The 7442-nt window shown below is 36.0% G+C and overlaps 1 long non-coding RNA gene across 2 annotated transcripts; it reads right to left on the bottom strand.

The window, feature by feature from the left end:
* Nucleotides 1–784: 784 nt before the first annotated feature.
* LOC113321465 lies at nt 785–5038 on the bottom strand. 2 transcript variants are annotated; one of them, XR_003346678.1, is made up of 3 exons: nt 4725–5038; nt 1812–2047; nt 785–1265 (listed from the first exon to the last, which is right to left on the bottom strand). It is a non-coding gene; the product is annotated as an uncharacterized LOC113321465 (long non-coding RNA). The 2 variants fall into 2 exon arrangements; XR_003346677.1 differs by lacking the exon at nt 785–1265 and having other exon boundaries at nt 1686–2047.
* Between the last annotated feature and the right edge of the window lie 2404 nt (nt 5039–7442).

Here is a 7442-nt window from a genome sequence, read left to right as displayed (position 1 = left end):
CCAAACCGTCAAAGTTGCTGATTTGAAAAATTCAACCGTGTCTGGCCCAATCACCCGCGGATTTGACATCCACGGATTAGCGGATGATACGGGCCGGATACGGATACATCGCGGATTTAGTCAATGATTTTTAACAGTGGGAAAGAGAGAAAATGGCTGCAGTGGCAAATTTGAATTGTTTCTTAGTTTGCTTTTTGGTTCCAAACTTACTATTTCTCTGTCGAGTATATCTTTAGTTATCTGCGGATATGTTTTCATGGTAACATCCATCGTTTTGTTTTCTTCATTTCATAAACAAAACTAAGCTAACGGAATACTTGTCCGTAGCGTTAACTAGTGGAATCTTATTAGTTTGTTCCAAACTTGAATGTGAGATTCTTCTCTGAATGGTGACATCCACATCTTCCTTTCAAAAGCAAAATTGTTCAATGCGTTCAAAGGCTCATGATCAGCCATCAGCTCCAGCAAGTTTGTGATCAGACCGAAACAGGGGACTCAGTCTACCAAGTCCAGGGTCGGTGATGCAGAATTGAAGGGTGATGTATATGTGAACAAGAGAAGGTAATCTTACCATTCATGTATACTTCATATAGATCTCAGTACTAACATAGGGAAAAAATGAACACTGCCTTTTATTTTGCAGAATGTGCTGTGTTTTGTCCAGGATCTCAAAATGTGTTGTGTTTTGTTCTTCCATTTCTTGCTTTAAAACACACTTGGAACAACTTTTTGTTTTTCAGCAAGTAAGATAACTAAATTGCTCGAAGAAATGACAAAGTTTTTAAGTTTTGGTTGAGACATTTGTGTGTCCGCACGTAGATAAAAAGATAAGAAGTTTACTGTCCTAGGGTGCGGGTGAATCCGCGGATTTCAAAATCCAAACGTAACCAAACCGTTAAACCTCGCGGATTTGAGAATTCACCCTTGACCGGCCCATAGTCTCTTGCGGATTGGTTTTTACCGGGGATTTTGCACACCCCTACTTTTCACACTCAATCCACGGCTGAACTTTCTAGGCATAAATATCAAGACATTGTTTTGTAGAAGAGGAGAACTCTGCCAAGGAGGAAGATGAGTATGATGTTGTGAAGATAAAAAAATACATCACGATTATCTGTTTCAAAGATGAAATTCAGATACGGAAGTTGATGTGCCCATTTCGCAGGAAACAAAAAAGGCCAAAATTATGCCTGGTGAGGAGAGAGAGCATGAGTGTTGAGCAGCCAAGAATTTTCCATAGGATTGCCTTAGAATCAGAGTTATGCCTGCAACAGAACCAGAGTTGGTAAAAGAGGAATTTATGGAGGAGGCTTCCAATATAATTGGTTAGATAAAAGTCTTCTATTGTCAGAGGATAAACTAAGAGAATTGCAGGATAGAGCGGACATGGGTATTGGCATTAGCAATCTGTAATTGAAACTGAACTTGACATCTACTTTTCCAAAGCATCCACATGATATTGAGAATATGATGTAACTTAGGAGTATGGTGAACAAACTGTAGAGGGCTGTGTCTTGATTAGTCCATGTAAGGACCCAGCTATGGATAGTGAAAAAGTGTTATGGTTTTGGATTAAGGAAAGTACTTCAGGGCAGGTAGCAAACCAAACTGCTCTGGCAAATGAACAGTGAATGAAAAGATGCTACAAATCTTCAATCTGATAAACTGTTGCATAACTCACAATGTTGAAGGCTCTGCCTAATCCAGCTTGATATTGTTTTTTATTTAGTGACCCTATTTTGGCATTATTTAGTATGCCTAAAAAAAAATTCATTATGCCTCAAAATAGGTTTCATCAGAAAAGATATGACCTTTGTTTATTCTTTCAATTGTTGAGAATGACATACTAGAAAAGCCCAAAGGCAAATACACAGTACCCTGGTCGTTCGAATTTCAACACCACGGAAGAAAACCAGAAACCTAACACCAGACACCTTCCGCCAATTTAGTGTTTTAGTATTTTTGTCACTAAAATCACTGGAAATGCCAATTTAGTACACAACGTGTTCAGCCGATGCCCCATGGGTAGATGAAAAAAAAACAAGCCCTGCAGGTAATTCATCAAATCATATAAGATAACCAATTGAAATCCCTGCTGCTATAAGGGAACCTTGAGGGACAGACTGGTTTCAAGATATCAACAGATTCTAAACAAAAGCTTCATAACCAATAAACTGCTCCTAAGATACTTATTGATTACTCAAGCTTTTGCCTGCAGCAGCAAAACATACAGTTCATCAATTAACGAATGCACTAAGATCATCTTATGGAAATGAACAAAACTTAAGTTCAACATACAGTTCATCAAAGAGGTAGGCCTGAAACAAAAAATGATTTTTCCTGTGTAATCCTTAGAATAATCCAGTGTCGTATAAAAATCAAGACTCACTTCTAAATCAGACTCCTACCCTGTTTGTGTAAAAACTTGTATGAAACATTACATGCATGACATCATACAATATTTTAGTTACCTACACCAAATAGTAATCAATGTATATGGAACTGCACCAGTTAGTTTATCAAATTTTCTTTGCACCTAGTGTAGCGATCCCATAGCGAGTGAATATTTTTTGCCCGTGAAGGGTTCACTCTGCTAACATCTTTCCACTTACAAGAGACCAAATAAAGCTCGGTAAAGAAACTGTCTATTATAGTATTATTGGCTTAGGCAAACACACAATGAAAGGGGTTGTCCACACTCAAGATGGCGGGATTCAAATTTCAAACCCGTGGCCTTCTGTATCCAGTAGGAGAGTGCTGGCTAGCACACGTACTATACCTCAGGTTTGACCAACGTTACGAGAAGCTTACTCTATCTTAGAACCTTATTTGATATTATAGAATTACAGGCTTAGACAATATACCTGATACATTAAGCCAAAACCCAAAGTGTAGATAATCGGACCTACAACAAACATAAATCCATTGCTAATGAGAGCAGTGACCACTGAACCCACTGTCAGGAGTGCTCCGCCCAAGATCATATGCCTTCTCATATCTAGTCTACTTAAATTGGGTGCATGTTTTCTAATTTGTATGGCAAGGATACCACAGATGTAGACAGCTGCAAGAACCACAGAGACGAGAACGCCCGAAGAGGTCACGGAACGGTTGTAAATATATGGGTAGAATTGGTTCGCATATCCTGTCCCAAACATAAGCCCTCAAGTATTTTTAAGTGTATGTACGTAAAATTAAAAAATTGCTGCTTACAACTTGCTCAAGGCCTATGTGGGTGTCGTTTAATTTGTTTTTATCAGTAAAATGAAATTTCTAAAAACAAAGCATCTCTGTCTTGTAGTATCAATGATTGTCGTCCCAACTACTAACTAATAATAATGTTACCGAGCATACCCAACAAAATAAGCAAAACAAGTAAAACTTAAGCAAAGGGTGCATATATATAGTACATACCTAAGATACCGAGCATATACCCAATCAAGAAAGCAGAAGTAATACCAATAAAACAAGCCGTGTGGAAGATCAAAGACATCTTACTCTCATCGGATTTATCAACATCCATTTTTCTCATTTTTGACTCAACCGAGGGTAATAACTCTGCAGGAGTAGTAGTTTCAGTACTACTGCTACTTTTATGTATCATTGACATACTACCGTAGTGTTGATTTTGACGATGGATTCAAAAAACTTACACACAGAAATAGACTGGCCTAGCTAAGGTGGTGGGATTCAAATAGGGTCAAGTATAAGTTGATCAAATAAGGAAATAAATATATTCTCACTAATGATGATAATATAATGGAACATATTGTATCCTCATACATAAATACCAATTAACATACAAACAAGCAATATGATATTGGATCAGTCTAGCTAGCAACACTGACGTTTTCACAATCTCAACAAAATACGGCTTCAGAGAAAATCTCGCCTACCAATTGCCACTCCACTACCTTCTTTGTCTCTTTCAAATTCAATTCATCACAAAAGAGGATTGAGATTGAAAGTGTTTTAAGACCAAGCCCATGGACGTGCTTCAACGTTATAATCTAAGGAGAGAATTGAAAGCGATAATCTTAGGAATTAGGACCATAACCCCACAATGAGCTGAAAAGCTGCTGCAGAGTTATGTGCATCAATAAATTAGATCCATACGTGCAAAAGTGTGGTGCCGGTAGTAATCTTCTTTCAATAAATTTAATTTTGTCTAGTAAATCCTTAATGGATCGATACTAGGTGAACTGAAAGTAATTGGTTTTATCTGGTTTGTCAAGAGTTGTTTGCGATGTGTAATTGCCTTCAACGTGTTATCCTAGCACAAATCAAGAAAACCTTAAAGACAGCCCCAAAGCAAAATAAGTGATAGTAACCGGACTTTCGTCTTGTCAAAATTGTTTGGACTATAAAGGAATGCACATCACAAAAAACACCTAACAACCATTCGAAAACGAAATAATATGTATAAGGGGAACACATGTGCAACAAGATTTTAATTCTATTTGTATTGCAAATCTAAATCTTTTCAGTAGCACCCTTTACCCAGTGAGATCTGAGATATTGGCCTAACAAAGAACAGTGCAACTATTTCATAAACAACATCGAAAATAAATCTGTTGGAACAACTTAATTAATAAAATTGATTCCACATTACATTGAAACCCTATAATTTTGATTGCACATTCAATTGGAAGAACCCTGTGTATCAAGGCATAAACCATGAACCTAATTCACAATGGAAAAACAGAAAGAAGAAAAAATCAAACCTGTCTCAAGATAAGTGATATACCATGAACTGACTGTGTTAGATATATAAGAGATTGCAGTTTTCTATTCTTGATTGCATATCAACTTAACTCAAATTTTGAACTCACAGTTGGTATACAGATTCCTCTCAGCTTCGGTTGCAGATACTTATAGCGGTATAAATAACGGACAATTGGATTAAGTTAAAACCATCTTCCATCCATCAAAAGTGATCAGAACATCTTGGAGAGAGTTGAAGAACTATAAAAACATGATTTTTATCTCTAATTCGAAAGAAAAACAGGATTCATATAAGAGAGATAAAACCAGGGTAGTTAACCTGACTCGACTAGGGAGGGTAGATTAGGTATGAACTGGTTCTTGTAACTGGCGCTCTACTGTAGTAACTTGTTATAGGGGCGGCATGGTTTATTAGAGGGACGGCAGTGTGATAGTAATGTCCTTCTAGTTGGTTAGGAGATGTTCTATAGGAGTATAAATTAACTAGATTATCCTTCCCATATTTTAACCTAAATCAAAGCTAAATTGAAAATTTGTTTTCTTTCTTCTTCTCTTCTCCTCCTCCCATCAACCGTAACCTCCATTAAACTTAAAATTTCATCGTCTTCGATTAATCGACGATTCGAAAATTAATCAAGTGTAGTGTAGTGACTTATATGAGGTATGTTTTGAAAACCCAGTTAAGATTTGGTTTATTTTGTTCGATTTAAGTTTAATTTCTATCGAAAATTAGAGTTTTAGATGAAAATTGAAATTGAAATTTCTGGGTTTATTTGAGTTACGGTTGATTTTAGCTCAATTACGAACCATAACTGGATATTTTGATGTTGTTACGGTTGGTAATAGTTCAATTACCAACCGTATGTTCTTATATCTGAGAATTTTCTTCAGTTACAGTTGGTATCGAGCATTTGGTTACGAACCGTAACTCAGTTACGGTTGGTATCGAGCATTTGGTTACCAACCGTAACAGAGTTACGGTTCGTATCGAACATTTAGTTACCAACCGTAACTGGTTTTACGATTGGGTTTTCTTCAAATTTAACCAGTTACGGTTGGCAGTTCATCTTTTACGAACCGTAACTTCGATTTACGGTTGGTTATGAGCACAATTCCAACCGTAATTAGCTCTGAAAATGTAAAAAAAATTGAATTTTTTTACGTACTTTAGATAACTTTGAGCAACAAAAAGCTAGTTGGGACTAATTTAGAAGTATACCCGGTCATTTCAGGTCCTGGTTGTTTATTCTGTTGGTTAATTTCTTCAATTGATTGAGATTGACCTTCTCCTCTAAACTTTTTTTTTAACTCTAAAATTATGATTTTGGTTTGATTTTGAGTTAATATAAGTGAAATGAATCGTTAACACTAAACTTGATTATCATCACTAAAATAGGTTATCAATTATGAGAGTTAATTTGTCATTTCCAGTATTTTTTTATAAGGGACACCTTGAATGATCATGTAATGACCCTTTTCATAATATAAGAATGTCGTCCCCCTAATAAACCATACTGCCCCTATAACGGGTTACCTATTGTAATCATCAAAATGTTCTGGGCATCAATTAATCAGCAATGCATATTGGAAATATCCACGTGGAAACAAACATGAACTAAGTAACGCATAGTTTAGTTTAGTGCCTCACATAAATCAGCTACGAAGGCATTCCAAAAACAAAAATTCTTTACAGACCGAGCTGCAAAAACCAGCTCAAAACTGCCGGACACAAAATCCATCCCTGCACGTTTCTCGAAAGTACGGGTCTACTGGGACCCATCTATGCATGGTGATTTTTACATGGTTTGGTTTTCTGGGTCTGTTAAGAATGATTCTTCCAAAAGTTCATGTCAATGTTTCCCCTATACCCCACACATTTTGTACCAACAGTGATATCTAACACTATAAATACTACAGATTTAATTTGATCGGATGATTTTGTTTGATATGGGTTGCGTGGGAAAACAAGTAATGAAAGTGCAAACTAACTAGTAAAAACCAGCACTTAGAAAGAAGGGAAGACACCAACTACCTGGATTATAAATGAAATGTTAGAGAAAATTAATATTCAGATTAGTTTGAGGTACAAAATATAAGGATTACAAAGTATTCTGTTGTAAGGATGGTTATGTAAGTACTGATTTCTTGGCTATTGTTGAAAAATCCAGAAATGTGGAATTTCATAAAATTAACATTGAATATTTCTGGAAAAGTCCAACAAATTAAATATGTACCCATCATACTTTTCACACAATTCTTAATCTAGAAACAATGAGACCTATATAAAGTTTTCACGCAGCATGAGCCTGAGTCGTATGCTGATTACAATTTAAAGAGCGTGGATTTTGTGGATAATTAAAGAAGCCTACTTTATTTTGTATTCTATAGCTTTTACATATCGGCGATAAGTTATGTAAAAAGTTTCTCATGTTAGACTAGAAGTTTTGTAGCATGTTTGGATATCTGATCAAATAGAAGAGTGAATCTGTTTTTCCAGAAATATATGTGAGAAACAAAATGTTTTTGGTTCACAGAAAATTAATTTTTCTGTTTTAGAAGTCAATCTGAAATTATGTACCCGAAATAATTTTTGATTTTTCTGCTTTCAGAAACTAAAAGAGAATTTTTTTAACAAACATAGGGGTGCACATATCCTACCCTTAACCACCATTTCTACCCTACACGCCACTGTTTTACCCGTACCCTATCATACCCGT

The sequence above is a fragment of the Papaver somniferum genome, chromosome 11 (genome assembly GCF_003573695.1).
Source record: "Papaver somniferum cultivar HN1 chromosome 11, ASM357369v1, whole genome shotgun sequence".
Taxonomy (NCBI): domain Eukaryota; kingdom Viridiplantae; phylum Streptophyta; class Magnoliopsida; order Ranunculales; family Papaveraceae; genus Papaver; species Papaver somniferum.
This window is presented reverse-complemented; position numbering and strand designations above follow the sequence as displayed.